Genomic DNA, 17598 nt, shown 5'->3' with positions numbered 1-17598 from the left:
TGTGGGCTGGTGGGGGGTATGGACCCAGCGAGGTAGTCACGGAGGGAATGTTCTTTTCAGAACGCTGATAGGGGTAGGGAGAGAAATATATCTCTGGAGGTGGGGTCCATTTGGAAGTGGCGGAAGTGGCAGAGGATGATGCGTTGTATGCGGAGGTTGGTGGGGTGGAAGTGTGGACTGGGGGTTTCAGTCCTTGTTGCATTGGGAGGGGTGGGGTTCAAAGGCGGTGGTGCGTGAAGTGGAGGAGATGCACTGGAGGGTATCGTCAACCATGTGGGAAGGGAAGTTGCGATCATGGAAGAAAGAAGCCATCTGGAATTTTCTGCGGTGGAATTGGTCATCCTGGGAACAGATGCGGCATAGGTGGATGAATTGGGAATAAGGGATGGCGTTTTTATAGGAGGTAGGGTGGGAGGAGGTGTAGTCTAGGTAGCTGTGGGAGTCAGTGGGCTTGTAGTTTATGTCTGTGGTTAGTCGGTCGCCAGAGACGATGGTGGAGAGATCCAAGTAGGGGAGGGAGGTTTCGGAGATGGTCCAGGTGAATTTGAGGTCAGGGTGGAAGATGTTGGTAAAGTTGATGAACTGTTCAACCTCCTCGTGGGAGCACGAGGTGTCGCTGATACAGTCTTCAATGTAGCGGAGGAACAGGGGGGGGTATTGCTGGTGTAACCATGGAGGATGGACTGTTCCACATATCTGGCAAACAGACAGTCATAGCTGGGTCCCATGCGGGTGCCCATGGCTACACCTTTGTTTTAGAGGAAGTGGGAGGATTGGAATGAGAAGTTGTTGAGGGTGAGGACCAATTCAGCCAGGCTGATGAGGGTGTTGGTAGAAGGATACTGGTTGGGACGTTGTGAGAGGATTTGGAGACCTTCGTCGTGGCAGATTGATCTGTACAGGGACTGGATGTCCATGGTGAAGATGAGGCGTTGGGGGCCAGGGAAAAGAAAATCTTGGAGGAGGTGAAGGGTATGGGTGGTGTCAAGAACGTGCCACCTTAGTCCATGAAGCCCACACTGCCCGATTCTACCTCCTTCCTAAGATTCACAAACCTAACTGCCCCGGTCAAGCCATTGTCTCAGCCTGCTCCTGTCGCTCCAAACTCGTCTCTTCCTACCTCAACACCATCCTGTCTCCCTTAGTCCAGGAACTCCCCACCTACGTGTCATATTGTGCCTTGGGATAAATGTGGATTTCAACAGCTTCCTCATTCCCCTATCGCTTTCCCAGCTACCTTTCCCCCAACCCCATCCCCCTCCCATTTATCTCTCAGCCCCGATCCACAAGCCTCATTCCTGATGAAGGGGTTATGCTCAAAGCGTCGATTCTCCTGCTCTTCAGATGCTGCCTGACCTGCTGTGCTTTCCCAGCTCTGCACTCTCGACTCTGATCTCCAGCACCTGCAGTCCTCACTTTCTTCAGGGATTTATGGACTTCTACACTTCATTCCTCAGTACTCCCTCGGAATCTACCACTCATTGTATATATCCTTTCTATATTAGACCTCCTAAAATGCATCACCTTAGGCAGGATAAAGGCAAACTTTGACTGAAAATTAGTGACAGCACAAAAACAGAAACAAACACAGAGAATGCTGGAGAAACTTAGCAGGTCTGGCAGCACCTGCGGAGAGATATAGAGTTAACGTTTTGAGTCTGGTATGAGTTTTCTTTAGAACTGGTTCTGAAGGAGTTCTGAAGGAGAAAACATCTTCATTGATTTATCTATCTGAGCAAGCATTAAGTGCTTTTCAAATGCCTAGCATGTTTGTATGGCAATCGCCGATCCTTTATTTTCACTCGGATACTAACTCATTTACTTTAAATTACTTTTCATCTTTGCTAAAGTAAATTACATTTAACTTTGTCTGCTAATGTTGCCAGCAGCCTCTTCTTGGTGATGGTGAAGAGGAGGGTAGGTGGGTTGGGCTGATCTATCTTTTAAGCTTGGCCTGTGTTTTAAGTGTTATATGAACTGGTGGCTCTGCTCGAACGTACTGTTGGTAAAGGCCAAACTGCCCACCCGCCTGCTCCTTCAAATCTCAATTGGAGCAAAGTCATACATAAAATGTTTTGCTCTGAACATCCATATCACTGGGAAGCTTCAAAGGAAACACAAACTGTTTGAAGCCTATTAGATGTAAGGTTTGTCTACACAGGAGGCAGAACTTTCCTGTAATCGACTGCAAATGATTCCTGCTGTAATGACATTATAGAGAAGTGAAATTTCTTACTGTGATCTCAGCTGCAGTTAACTATCAACCTCCTTCACAAATCTGGGACATTAGAAGTAGCTTTTTGCTTTAATTAATTCTCCCTGAAAGTATTCATTGCTCTGGCAAGGTCAGAATTGATTTGCCAGCTCTAGTTGCTCTGAACAGTTGGTGGTGGATCTTCTCCTTGAACTGCTGCAAACCATCTGGTGAATAGTTTTGTACAAATAAGTCGTTTAACTAGACTGCAACAAGGGACAATTAAATGTGAATCATTTGATATGGGAGGGCAATAGGGAGCCAGTTAGGTTTTTGTGACAATCCAACAGCTTCATGGTCATTCTTACTGATAACCAATAGCACAAACTCAATGGGCCAATAGATCTGCATCTGCACTGTAAGGCTTCCATAACTCTATTTCCAACTTACTTTAAACTGGATTTAAATTCCCAAATTACTGTGATGGGATTTGAACTTTTCTCTGAATTACTAGACCAATAACATTGCAAGTACACCATTGTATAGTAAAAGCATAAACTGTTGAGAAAATGGAACAATTCTGAATTTCGTGCTATTACCCAGCTTTACTGTTATACCATTAGAATGTGGGGAGTACTTTCAAGGTTATAATTCAACTTTGGACCTCAGTTAGCCTCGATAAAACTTTGCTGAGAATCTCAACCTCCTAACGCCATTTTCGGCTCTCTATTTTGTCAAATTACTTGTGCTGGCAATTCTGATCAATGTCCTTGCGAAAATTTTAATAATAGTTAGAGAGTCATAGAGGTCTACAGCACAAAAAACAGGCCTTCAGCTCATCAAGTCTACACCAGTCAAAAACAACCTCTTACCTTTTCTAATCCCATATTGAAGAAGTATTTAGTTGTGCACTTGGCCCTTGATCGTCTTTGCCTTAGTTCACACCTAAATACTTCTTAAATGTTATGAGGGTTTGTGCTTACAGACCGTGAGTTTTAAATTACCACCTTTGGGTGAAACTTTTTTCCTCACATCAGCTCTAAACATACTGCCCCTTGTCTTAAAGCTATGTCCCTGGTCATTGGTTTTTCCATCAAAGGGAAAGGTTATTCCCATCTACTGTGTCTATGGCCCTCATTATTTTATACATTGTCAATCGTGTGCTCTTCAGTCTCCTCTGCTTCAAGTAAAACAGCCCCTGTCTATCTAAAATCTCTTCATAACTATAACTCTCCAGCCCAGACAACATCCTGGTAAATCTCCTCTGTAACCGCTCCAGTGCAATTACAACACTCCTATAGTGTGAATTCCAGGACTGCATACGATATTCCAGCAGTAGTCTAACCAACATTTTATACAGTTCCAGCTTCACCTCCCTACTCTTTAACTCTATGCCTCAGCTAATAAAAGCATAAGGCAAAAGTGAGGACTGCAGATGCTGGAAACCAGAGTTTAGATTAGTGTGCTGAAAAAGCACAGCTGGTCAGGCAGCATCTGAGGAACAGGAAAATCGACATTTTGGGCAAAAGCCCTTCATCAGGAATAGCCTTCTCGACCTTAAGGGACTGGTGAACATGCACATCAAGTTCCCTCTGATCCTCGGTGCTTCCCTGTGTGATGCCATTCATCTTGTAGTCCCTTGCCTTGTTTGTTCTGCTCAAGTACCTCAACTCAACTTATCTGAATTGAATATCATTTCCCACTGATTAGCCCATCTGACCAGCCAGTCCATATCTTCCTATAGTCTAAGGCTATCTTGCTCACTATTTACCACCTCACTAATTTTTGTACCATCTAGCAGCTCACTCATCAATCCTCTTACATTCAAGTCTAACTTGTTTACATATAACTCAAACAGCAAGGGCCCCAATGTTGGTTCCCATGGAACCCCTCTGGACACAGGCTTCCAGTCATAAAAACAACCCTTGACCTTCACCCTCTTCTTCCTGCCACTCACCCAATTTTAGATTTTATTTGCCAAATTTCCTTGAATCCCATGGGCCTTTGCTATCAGTCTGCCAAGTGAGACCTTATCAAAAGCTTTGCTTAAGCCTAAATAGACTACATTGAATGCATTGCCTTCATCGATACACCTAGTGACCACTTAGAAAAATTTATTCAAGTTGATCATACATGTGCTCTCCGTCACAAAACCATGCAGACTATTCTTGATGAAACCCTAACACTCCAAGTGCAGATTAATCCTGTCCCTCATAATTGCTTCTATTAGTTTCCCTACCACTAAGGTTAGACTGACTGGCTTGTAGTTTCTTGATTAATCTCTTGCTCCCTTCATGAATAATAGTAGCAGATTGGCTGTCCTCCAGTCCTCTGGCACTTCTCCTGTGGCCAGGAAGGAAATTAACATTATTGTCAATGCCCTTGCTTTTTTGCTACTCGCTTTACTCAACAACCTGGGAAACATGTCATCTGACCCAGTAGGTTTATCTATTTTAAAGCCTGCCACACCACTCATAACTTTTCCTATGACAATGTTAATTTCTTTAAGTATATCATAGTCATTCTCCCTGATTTCTAGACCCACATCTTCCCTTTCAGTAGTGAACACTGACACAAAGTACTCATTTAGATGCTTATCACCCTTGCTCCATGTACAAATTACTGCAATGGTCCTTATCGGGTGCTACTCTTTCTCTTGTTATCTTTTTATCTTTAATTTACTTATAAAATAATTTAAGATTTCCTTTATTTTACCTTCCATTACTCTATCATGTCCCCTTTTTTGATGTCTTGATTTCCTTTTAAAGTTTCCCCTTGCATGTTCTATACTCTCACGCTTATGCACATTTTGAACCCTCAGTATGTTCAAGTCAGAAAATTGATAGGAATCTTGAGACTGACAACATAAAAACAATGGGCAATTGGAATTAATGTCGAAGTTCCACCATAATCTAGTTGAATGATGAGGAAGGCTCAATGGCCTGTAAGGTCTCTCCTTTTCCTATATCTCATTGTGGATTGATTGAATCAATTAACTCTACATTTATCTCCCCCAAAACACAATAGTTTCTGATGAGGGAACCCCAAAGTTACTTCATTATTTGATTGTTGACTCCTGAAGCTTTAGTCACATGGCTAAAACTATTCGTAGTTTTGTAGTAATTGGGATTAAGTGGACCTCAGTAACTGCGAGTCTCTTGATTGGGGTTGTTGTTAACCTGGGCCAATCAGGAAAGCCTTGGCTGACCAATATAACTGAAATTGCTGTTATTGGATAGAAACCACCATCTGTCTATTTTCTCATGCCCTAATTTTGAGTTTTGTGTATCTAAAATGTCTACTGATCACACAATATATATATAACTGGAAGATTAAAAGAAAAACAAAAAATATATAATAGGTAATAACTATATATAGAATCTCCTCAATTGACTCTGAGCTGGCTGGTCACAGTTCGTGTTCTGTGCACTGGTAAATAAAGGATGACGTTATTCCAGTGGCAATAGGAGAAAACAGGACGTACCGAAGGAACGTTCGCTTACAACTATCATCTTAGAGTTGTGGTAAGCATTTCTAGCATCATGTCTCTATTCAGGAAGCTTAACTCATTTAACCCTGCTGTTGAAGATTGGGCCCAGTATGCTGAGACAATGTGATATTTTTTCTGGGCAAATTACATTGGAACAGAAGAAAAAGCAATGAGTAACTCTTCTGACTGTATGTGGACCTGCAGTATTTTTGGTTATAAGGGGTTTAATTTTCCTAGAGGCACCAGACACTAAAGCCTTCCAAGAATTGACAGTGTTGGTTAAGGAATATTACTACCCCAAATCTCCTCTAATCCTGAGATGATATCAGTTTTATTTGGCTGCTAGAGAACCGGAGGTATCTGTTTTGGAATTTTTGGCGAGGTTACGATGACTGGCAGAGGCATGTGATTTTTGGTTAACCCTGAATAAGATGCTGAGGGACTATTTGGGATATGGCATTAATGATGTAACCATTCAGAAGTGCCTTCTAGCTGAGGCCCAACTGGACTTCAAACAGACATTAAAATTGGTTTTATTATTAGAAAGTGTGGCAAGTGGAGCATAGGAGATAAAGGACATCCCAATGGAAGTGGAAACTTTCACCTATCTGACCGAGCTTGTGGAACACAACGTGATTGTAGGCAACTGCAGAGCCTTGTGCATGGCATGTCATGAGCAGAGGGTTCCTAGCCAACCCACAGCAAAACCCCACAACCTCCTACGGGGTAAGGATGAAATGGCAGTAGGAACGCCAATGCTGGCCAAATGCCTCCTCTAATTGAGAGAGACCATTTAATTCAGGAGATGAAGTTTAATGCTGTAACCATGGAAATGGCCCGATATGGGCATAGGGTGAAGTTGATGCGAAGTCAGGGCCCATGACTTACAAAGTTCAGGGAGGTAATACAGTCCTAACAAACACATGGATCACCTAAAAGCTGTTACCTCACAAATAGGGTAGAAACAAAACATACTTGGCCCTCCAACTAACCAGAAGGCCCAGCTGAAACTGCAGGTGCTCCCCCACCTTCTAGTGTCAAGGAAACCTCAGATTCCAAAATGGATGCAGACTCAACACCGTTGTCACAATTCCTGACGCAAGAGATGGGCCACAGTGCGGTACACACGACCTGTGTCTGAGTCCGAGTCAGGAACTGGACCTGGGGCAAAAACATCGCAAAAGAACCTACAAGCGAAAGACCAGGCCTACACCCCCAGACTTGGGGTGTGGAGGGATGTGGTAATTGGAACCTCGTTAACTGGGAGGCTCTTGATTGATCCAGGTTAACAGCCCCAATCAAAAAAGCCTTGCCTGACCAATAAGAAGTTAGAATCTCCTCAGTTGAGGACTGACTCTGAGTTGGCTGATCACAGCCTGTATACTGTGCATCAGTAAATAAAGGGAGACTTGGTGACAGGACCGTATCTCTGTGCAAGTATGAATCTGGCAGTGCAGTAGTACTGTTATAGTTGAGCAATCCAGAACCTTTGGCCAATGTTTCAGGAACATGGGTTCATATCGCATCATGATAGACGGTGGAGTTTGAATTCAGTAAAAAAATCTTTAATTAAAAGCTCGCCTAATGCGAACCATGCAACCATTATCAATTATCATAAAATCCACTATTACACTTTAAAGAAAGAAATCTGACATCCTCAGTTGATCTAGTCTACATGCAACTCCAGAGCCACAGCAATGTAGTTGACTCTCAATTGCCCTCTGATATGGCCTAACAAGCCACTGGATTGTATCATACAGCTACAAAACCTAAAGACAGATCACCCACCAAACACCTAGATACTGGAAATGACAGTGATAAACACTGCCATATTGACTTGCAATATACATCTTACCAACATCTGGGAGCTTCTGTCAAAATTGGGAGAGCTGTCCAACAGATTAGTGAAGCAACAGTCGAACATCACCATCATCATCCCTTTATATCTCCTGTCCCATTTGCACGACTGAAGGGTTGGTTCAAAGGTGGCTCATTACCCACTTGGAAAAGTGCACTAATGCTCGAGTCTCACTTTCCCAGGGTGCACACAAATGATAATAATTTAATCAAAGTACTCAAAAACCCCAATATACCTGGCTAATGCATTTAGGTTAAGAGAAAACACTGACCAAATTCCTGTACAGAAGAAGAACTACTATTTATTATAAATGAAGAAATGCTAACCACAGGCAAAATAAATCTATAAGACTAGGGCATATTTTTAAGGTAAGAGGAGAGATTTAAAAAAAAGTGTGAGGGGCAAATCTTTTTAGAGTATGGTTTGCATGTAGCATGAACTTTGAGGAAGTGGGCACAATTACAATGTTTAAAAGATACTTGGATAAGTAGATGAATAGGAAAGGTTGGGTGGGATATGGGCCAGGAGCATGCAGGTGGGACAGGTCTAGTTTGGGATTATGTTCGGCATGGACCGGTTGGACTGAAGTGACTGTTGCCATGCTGTGTGACTCTATGACTCTATAACAACTGGTCGATGTTCTAAATGCCTTTAAAACTCTTGCACGTATATATAGACAAACAAACAAATAAAAAAATAAGTTGAGTTATGAGTGTAGGCAGAATGTCTAGGGAAACATTGCACCAGTCCACAGGATTTAATGAGATGTTCCTTTTGATTCCCAAGACCGTCTGATCTCTGGTCTTCCTGGATTCTATCATTTCTTCAGAAGAGACACAGAGTGATTGGTCCACTAATGGTAAGCTCTTTGGGTTACTGGTCAAAGTCAACAGCTGTCTGAAGTAGGGATATTCCTTGATGATTCCACAATATTTAGGACCATTTGTGATTGCTCAGATACTGAAACAGTCTGTGTCCTGGACAACATCCAAGTAAGTAGCAATTAACATTTGTACCACACAAGTGATAGTAATGACCAAATCCATCAAGACAAATTCTAACCAACACCCCCTGATATTCAATAGCATAACTACTGATGATTCTCTACTACCAACACCCTGGGTAATATTGACCAGAAGCTGAACTGGACCAACCATATAAATAGTGTGGCTACAAGAACAAGCTTGAGGATAGGAATCCTACAGCCAATAGCTCACCTTCTGACTCCACAAAGCCTGTCTAAATCATTTACAATGCACACATTAGGAGTGTGATGGAATACTCTCTACTTGTCTGGATGAGTGCAGTTCCAACAACATTCAAGAAACTTGACAACCTCAAAGACAAAACAGCCACTTTATGGCACTTCATCCACCATAATCAACATTTACTCCCTTCACCACCAATGCACTGAGGAAGTAGGATTTATGATCTAGAAGATGCACAGCAGAAACTCACCAAGTCTCCTCTGACAGCAGCATCCAAATCCATGACCTATATCACCCAGAAGGACAGAGGAAGCACATGGATGGAAACACCAACACTTGCACGCTTCTCTCCAAGTCGCACACCATCCTGACTTGGAAATATACTTTTTTATCTTCAGTGTCACTAAATTTAAGCCTGGAACCTCCCTTCTCATAGCTACATGTGTCCCTACTTCCCAAGAACTTCAGCATTTCAAAAAGATAGCTCATCACCACCATCTCTAGAGTAAATAAGGATTGGTAATACATGCTTGAATTTCCACATGAATGGATTAATAAACAATCTTTAAAAAAACTCTTTGATTATGCATCTTTGGCCGTTATTCATCACTTTGCTTGTAACAGTGTTTGATTAGCAGTTCTAAGTTTAGCTAAATGCCTACCTCTGATCTCACAATCTCTGAAAAGAAACTAAAATGGAGCAAATTTAATTTCATTTACTTTCCATCAGCTGTTCAACAGTGTCTGAGTTCCTTTAAAAGAGACTTCAGTGCATAACAAAGTACACCAGAACAGTCCTCACCAACATCGTCTGCAACCTCAAAATGACATCCCAACTCCTTTACTCAAAGGTCTGAGAAATGAAGGCAAGTGTGCTAAATGCCTTCTTAGCCATCTGTCTACCTCTGATGAAAATTTCAAAAAATTATATAGCCGGACCCCTAGGTCTCCCTGTTCTACAACATCACCCAGGGCCTTACCATTAATTGTATAAGTCCTGTTCTTGTTTGTATTACCAAAATGCAATGCCTCACATTTATCCAAATTAAACTCCATCTGCCACTCCTCAAACCCATTGAACTAATTGTTCAAGATTTCCTAATAATCTCAAATAACCTTCTTCTTCATTTCATCTGCAGACTTACTAACCATGCCTCCTGCATTCTCATCCAAGTAATTTATATAAATGACAAACAAACGTGGACTCGGGGCCAATTCTTGTGGAACACCACTGGTCACAGGGCTCCAGTCTGAAAAACAACTCTTTATCACCACCTTCTGCCTCCTACCATAAGACCAATTTTATATCCAATTGGCAAACTCACCTTGAATCCCATGTGATTTACCTTTACTAATTGTTCTACCATGCAGACAGAACCTTGTCAAAGGCTTTACTAAAGTCCAAGTTAACAACATTTACTGCTCTGCTCTCATCAATCATTTTGGATACTTCCTCAAAAACTCAAGTTTGTGAGACAAGACCTTCCCTGCATTAATCTATGCTGACTATCCCTAATAAACATCTCCTGAAAAGAATAAAGAGCTGAATGTGAGACAACCTTGCCTTGAATCAGCTTGGCTTGAGTCTTTCTGCCCTATTGGGGATTATTTTCCTCATGAAATGAGAGAATCGCAGACATTAAGCAGACATATTTTGCAAATTGCGGTGGAGTAGAATGCTCCAGCAGGAGTTCATCTGCTCTGCCTGCTCTTCCTTTTCTTTTCTTCTTTCTCTTCTCTTTTCCTTCTTCCTAGTGTTTTACTTTTCTTCCTCTCCATTTTTTCCCCTTTAACTCTCACCCTCCAGCAACCTCTGGCAGGGACTGATGAACCCTGGCTTCTGGTGAGTCACAATTCCCAGCCTGAAGCAGTGGCCTCCCGGCATGCCATTGTGACCCTCCGGCCTCCTGCAGTGGCCACCTGGCATGGCATGGTGACCTCCTGGCCTGATGCAGCGGACTCCTGGAATGGCATGGTGACCTCACGGCCTGATGCAGCAGTTCGCAGGCATGGCATGGTGATCTCCCAGCCTGATGCAGCAGTTCCCCGGCATGGCATGGTGACCTCCTGGCCTGATGCAGCGGCCTCCTGTAGTGGCCACCTGGCGTGATGTGGACTGGAACCTAAGTGCCAGCGTGGTCTGCCATACTGAACATTTAGTTCTGTAATGCTGAACATTTTATTTCTGTTTTGTCTAAAACCTTGTAAGTAAAGAAGCTGTTCCTAGGTACTCTTGTATCTAAGTTGACGCTATAATTAGAACATATAAACTTTTCACTTTACTCATTGAATATATGTGACAATAAAGGCTCTTCTAATTCGAATTAAGGAGATGGAATTGGGTGGTACAGTTGATACTTTTGGTGCAGATGGGAAAGTGTTTCAAGTGAGTGAGTAGGTAGTACAGAGGGTTTGCAGAGTTACTGGTGTTAGGAGTTGGGGTGAGAGAGAGTGAGTGAGAACCATGTTTCAGGCAATAGTAGAGTGGTAGAGCATGAGCCTTGATGACAAGTGGGTTCATTAGCAGAGATAGAGTGACTATGATGTATCAGAGAGAAGATGGTGGCGCTCACACTGGCAGAGTAGGGAAGGTCCTAGTGTCCTACAGTGCTTGCTTTTCTTCCAGATGGCAGAGATAGCTTTAACTTGGGTTGTAACCTTGGGCCAGGCTAGCATAGCCTGGTGTTGTGTCCTCCGCCCCTGCTCTGTGAAATTTCTGCCCTGTCTTTCATGTTTAGGTAAATGTGAGGAACTGGACAAACAGGTTTGGACTAACATTGCTTGTTCAGGTGTGTAGTAGGCTTTTAAAGATAATGCTGATGTAAGGGATGCCAATGAATTCTTGGATATCCATTGAGTGGCAAGTAAATTGTGGGAGCTGCATGTGGTAAAGTGGGGCTGGAATCAGACTTGACGGATGCCATAGGTACAGGGTAGAGAGATAATCAGGCAAATTTAGTAAGGTAAAATAAGAGAGTCTGGTATAACAAGGGAGTTCACTAGGCCCCTTGCAGCAAAAAAGCCCTTCTATAAACTTGACGCAATCTATGACTTAGCCAAAAAATTCAAGATTCAGCCCAAAATCTAAATTGAACTGAATTCCTGGAAGAAGATGCACCTTGTGACTTAGATCAACTCCTTTCCATATTTTGCCCTATAAACACAGCTGTAAGAATTATTATTCACAAAACTTTTCCGTACAGACGGAAGCGATTCAGTATATCCTGCCTGTGCCAATTCTCAGTCTCTCACAGCCCCCCCTCTCTCTATCTCCTCATTTAGTCCCATTCTTCAGCTGTTTTATCATATCCTTTTACATTTTCCTTTTTCAAATATTTAACCTACTTCACTTTGAAAAATACTTGATACAGTTCATTTTGTGGTTTCCCAAAACAAATTTGCAAATTGACCATGAAGTTTTCTGCTTATGGGCATCCCGTTTTAATTAGGAACATCCTTGAACAAGCATAGGTATGTCTGTGTTCAGAGTTGGCTTTGTTCAATTTGTTTTTTTTAAACTGGAAATAAGTAAAATCTAACAACTCAATCAAAAGCGGGTACAAATTGGTGAAATTTACCTTTTGGATAACTTTTAGCTGTTGCAACTGATATGACCCATTTGATTTAAATACTGAACCTCAGTGACATGATTAAGGAATGAATTGGAGATGTCAACTGTGAAATCACGGAGTTGTTAATGAATCTTCACATAGCTGAAGTGACAAGATTCCCAAATTCTGCCTGAGTTATTGACTATGGGGCCCCTAGTTGGGTTGGGGGGGGGAGGGGGGCGGGGGGGCGGTTTCAGGGCTTAACCACCTGCAGGGTCCATCCTCCCCCCAGCTATTTACCAGTTGGGATGATAAAACCTTCACTTAAGTATTTTAATTTATTGCTGGCAGTGTTCAAGCATCGACTAATGTCTGAAACAAAATACTTTCTGCTGGCATAATTCTCATGGAGAGACATCTGGTCCACTGATTTACGAAAAAAAGGCCAGAAGCAATTTTTAAAGACTGAGTTGGTAATAATTTGGGTGCTCATTGATATTATTTTAACGATTATAAAATTCCAACTGTTTATGGGGTTAAAGAAAGCAAGTAAAGGAAGTCATTTGATCCACTGTGGCTGTGCTGCCTCTCTGAAAGAGCTGCCTGATTCCCCTGCTCATTCCTTCTAGCTCTGCAATTTGTTTTTCTCCTTACAATATATTTCATATCTCCTTCAGAAAGTGACTGTTGAATTTACATCCACCATAGTTCAGACAGTGCATTCCAGATCATAACTCGCTCTCTAAAAATAATTCCCCACATGTTTCATGACCCCTGCCACACATACACCCACCCCCTACCAAGTACTTTTGCCAATTGTCTTAAATTTGTTTCCTTCAGTTTCAGTCATTTACCACCTTTTTTTTCATTTAAGAAATCTGATTGTACATGTTCAATGTTGTCAAATGCCAACTGTTACTCCCCCATTTACAGTGGCTGGCTGGAGATTTCCAGTTTGCGGACTGACCAAGACATCAAAACTGGGCCATCAGTCTGCAGGCTGAAAACAAAAGTCAGCATAGTTCCAGCAGACCATAGGTTGCTCTCTCATTAGACAGAGAGACCACTATTGGTGAGACTAACCTGCGAGTTAGCACACCTCAGGTTCAGGGAGGGGGAGGGCTACATGGCTTAATTGACCAGTTCCATAGTGGTCTCAGCCAGATAGTGGAATTGGCCTCAGTTTCTATTACCAGCCAGCCTGCCAGCCAACTGAGCTAGGTCTGGAGGGTGCCTTCTGATTGCTCCAGCCACCTGTCTGACCATAGGCTACCCATCACAATGGAAGAACAGTTGCTGAAGCCCTTCCCAGTTTGAAACTTCCAAAACCTCAGAATAGAGGCCTTTTCTCTCTTGCCTGAAGGAACAGGCTGTAGATCCTTCTCAGCTGATTAGCTGCTGACTTATCCTCCAGCTTGGTGAGCCTGCCAGCTAACCTTACTTGGATGGTGTGTCTGCCTCTGCCCGATTTGGCAAAATTGCTGACAAGTGACTGTTTCACCCAAATGATGGAATCTTGATGATGCATCTCATCATTTGGCTGGAGAACCAATGGGAGACCTGCGCTACCTCCTCCTGAAAAAGGCCAGCCAAGCAACAAATCAATCAGGCAATGACAATGGAGACCGTTGGCATTTGCCCTAAATCAAGAGCCGGGGTGCATGGCCTGCTTAAGAAGAGCAGCTGGCCAATCAAAGAGGGTTCTAGCTGCTGCTGAAAGTGTACCCTGGAATGTTAGTAGAGGATCCAGGACAAAAGTAAGTGCTGTGGGGAGTTCTTGGCTTTCGGGTCATGGGAACAGAGTAACAGGGTGGTCAGAAGCAAGGTTCTGTATTTGTGTAGGCACCATCCTCTAAGATGTGTTTGCAGGTGGTGAGGTGGCATTTAATCAAGTGATGGGAAGAACAGTGAATGGGGTCCCTGCCAGTTTTTTTGACTCTGCACCAACTATGCCTGGAGCTGGATTCCTATGGATTTCAGTTTTTCCACGACTGCTCAATGCTATATTTGGTTAAATTCTATCTTGATGTCAGAAGCTCTCACCTTACCCCTTCAGGTCATGGTCCATGTTTAGACCAAAGGATGTATATCAGGAACCCCATGTATCTGGCAGAGCCTGACATATCAGTGAGCAATGGTTGTATAAGTGCTGCTTGATATTGCTGTCAACAGTATCTCATGTCACTTTGCTCATGTTCGAGAATAGACTGACATGGGGTAATTGGCTGATTGGATTTGCTATGTTTTTAGTGTACTGGCCATATCTAGGCAATTTTCCACGTTGTCAGGTAAATGCAGTGCTGGATCAGTTGACTAGTTCTGGAGTACAAATCTTCAGGATCCATAGCTTTTGCAGTATCCAGTGACTTCCGCCATTTCTTGATATCATGTGGAGTGAATTGGATTGGCTGAAAACTGGCATTTGAAAATGTTAGTCATCTAGTTCCATAACTGTGCCTTTGAGTGGTTTAAGAATATTTCAAAAGTGTTTCCAGTTTAGAAAGATGACTGATAGTGTGAGCTTACCATTCATTCTGCACGTCAAGCTTTGTAGTAGTAACTTCATATAGCTACCCGAATATTGCTATCAGTCAAACACGAGAAATGCTGATGATGTCGAAATAGTTTACTTCTGTTCCACTTTTCGGGCATGCTGTGAATCACACCTTGCTGCCTTTTCACAGAGCACCTGATGACTTTTCGCAGCTCATTACTGTTACTCAGTGTCAGGCAGTTGGCAGGTTGATTGTCCTTTTGAGATTTAACCTTGCCAGAGAATGCCATTCTCCATTTAAATATGGGGTTGGCAGGAAAGGAGAAGCGTTAGTTCCCACCTTTATGCCAACCAATAGAAGTGAGGCTGGGTTCATCCAGTGTCACTGTCAGAAAGGCAAATGCACAAGCCTCCCTTCAAACCAAGCAGCCCCACTGATACAATGGAAAACAACATTGAATGAAATTAAAAAGATACTGCAATTTAAACCAGAGTGATATTTTCAGTGTCTGTAAGACACTTCTTCTCATAGTGTCCTGTGATTGTGATGGAAATAATTTTTTTATTATAGTCCTGACCTCATGTCAAACCTACTGTAGATTGGCTGCTTCAATGTGGCAAAGAAAGGTTGCCTGGAACTGTAGTCTCATGGAAATCAGCAACTTCAAAAGAGGAAGTGAGACCAGTCACTCCCTTTCCTTGCAGATACATTTCTCCTAGTGCCAAATTAACTTATGTTTTAGAAGGAGAGACAAAAAGCTTGCAGATGCTAAAATCCAAAGTAGACAGGCAGGAGGATGGAAGAACACAGCAAGCCAGGTAGCATCAGGAGGTGGAGAAGTCAACATCACTGTGTTCTTCCAGCCACCTGTGTATCTACTATGTTTTAGAAGGAGCCAATTTAACCAGGCTTTCATGAATTAACAAAAAGAATTAGTAACTTTCATGAATTAACTAAATATAAGAGGAATTAGTAACATAACGCTCATGCATGCAAATTAGAAATAAGATAGATTCTGGGTAATCCAAGATGAAGTTTAGGAAAAATTTCTGGCTGTAACAGCTGCTCCTTTTTAGAGGTGATTCCAGGAATTCCAGGAATTCCTCGAATTCCAGGAGCAGCAATTACTGTTTTATATGCTGTTGCATTGTTTTGGAACTTTGGAAAAAAAAGACAAAAGGGAGAAGAATAGATAAAGGAAGAACATGGTCAGGTCAGTGCCAGAGAGAGAGAGAGAGAGAGAGAACCTGCACAGTTACTGCCTTTGCTGTTTGAATTCACGTATCATTGGACAGCGGAGTGCATCGGGGAAAATTAGTAAACAGTGAAATTCATAACTGATCTTGGAGGAACTGTTTGAGTAAAGTTCACAGCACAGAATCAGATAAGTTAATCGTTGTTTTAAGTGTGGCCTACAGACAATCTGCAGTAGTGAGTAGACTGGGTTCTTTCTTGATTATATGTTTTTGGAGACATGTCTCTTGATGTGGACTGGTTGGGCCGAAGGGCTTGTTTCCACACTGTAGGGAATCTAATCTAAAAAAAACTTAAAATATAAGCCATAACTATTAATTTAACCTGGGGCAGTGTTTGTAGAGGAATAAGACGGTGTTAATTTTTGGGTCTGTAGACTGGGAAGGATCAAAAATGGCCTTTAATAGAGCGATATGTACTTCTTGTCAGATGTGGGAGTTTAAAGAGAGTTTAAAGGTTACTGTGGAATATATCTGCCATAAATGCTGTTGGCTGCGAATCTTATCAGATTGAATGGATCGGTTGGAGAGACAGTTAGAAGCAATGAGGAATTTGCAACAGCAACAGTATATGATGGATGGCAGTTATAGGAAGGGGGAAAAATCTCAGGCACAGTCACATAGATGGGTTAACTCCAGGGAAGGCAAGAGAGATAGGCACCTAGTGCAGGAGTCTTTTGTGGATATACCCATTTCAAACAGGTATGCTGTTTTGGAAAATGTAGGGAGTGATGGATTCTCAGGGGAACGTAGCACGAACAGCCAGGTTTCTGGTATTGAGACTGGCTCTAATGCAACGAGGCTACCAAGGTATCAATCGTGTTACGGGATGCTCTAGTCAGAGGTACAGACAGACGTTTCTGTGGCCAGCAGCGAAAAAGCAGAATAGTGTGTGGCTTCCCTGGTGCCAGGATCAAGGATGTCTCAAAGAGGATGCAGAATGTTCTCACGGGGGAGTGGGGCCAGCAAGAGGTCATTGTCCATATTGGAACCAACGACATAGGAAGGAAAAAGGTTGAGATTCTGAAGGGAGATTACAGGGAGTTAGGCATAAATTTAAAAAGGAGATCCTTAAGAGTAGTAATATCTGGATTACTCTCAGTGCTACGAGCTAGTGTGGGCAGGAATAGGAGGATAGAGCAGATGAATGCATGGCTGAGGAGCTGGTGTATGGGAGAAGGATTCACACTTTTGGATCATTGGAATCTCTTTTGGGGTAGAAGTGACCTGTACAAGAAGAACGGATTGCACATAAATTGGAAGGGGACGCTGAGGAGCTGGTGTATGGGAGAAGGATTCACACTTTTGGATCATTGGAATCTCTTTTGGGGTAGAAGTGACCTGTACAAGAAGAACGGATTGCACATAAATTGGAAGGGGACTAATATACTGGCAGGGAAATTTGTTAGAACTGCTCGGGAGGATTTAAACTAGTAAGGTCAGGTGGGGGAGGGGGATGGCGCAGGGAGATAGTGAAGAAAGAGATCAATCTGAGACTGGTACAGTTGAGAACAAAGGTGAGTCAAACAGTCAGGGCAGGCAGGGACAA

General features: G+C 42.6%; 1 long non-coding RNA gene across 1 annotated transcript in view; it reads left to right on the top strand.

The window, feature by feature from the left end:
- Positions 1-5631: 5631 nt before the first annotated feature.
- Positions 5632-17598, top strand: part of LOC122553210 — a 34910-nt gene continuing 22943 nt past the window's right edge. Inside the window, exon 1 of the long non-coding RNA XR_006312632.1 lies at positions 5632-5718. This is a non-coding gene — a long non-coding RNA (uncharacterized LOC122553210). The remainder of the gene's footprint in view (positions 5719-17598) is intronic.

This window comes from Chiloscyllium plagiosum, chromosome 9, assembly GCF_004010195.1.
Source record: "Chiloscyllium plagiosum isolate BGI_BamShark_2017 chromosome 9, ASM401019v2, whole genome shotgun sequence".
NCBI classification, from domain to species: Eukaryota; Metazoa; Chordata; class Chondrichthyes; order Orectolobiformes; family Hemiscylliidae; genus Chiloscyllium; species Chiloscyllium plagiosum.
The sequence above is the reverse complement of the archived record's forward strand: the minus strand, read 5'-3'. Positions and strand labels throughout refer to the sequence as shown.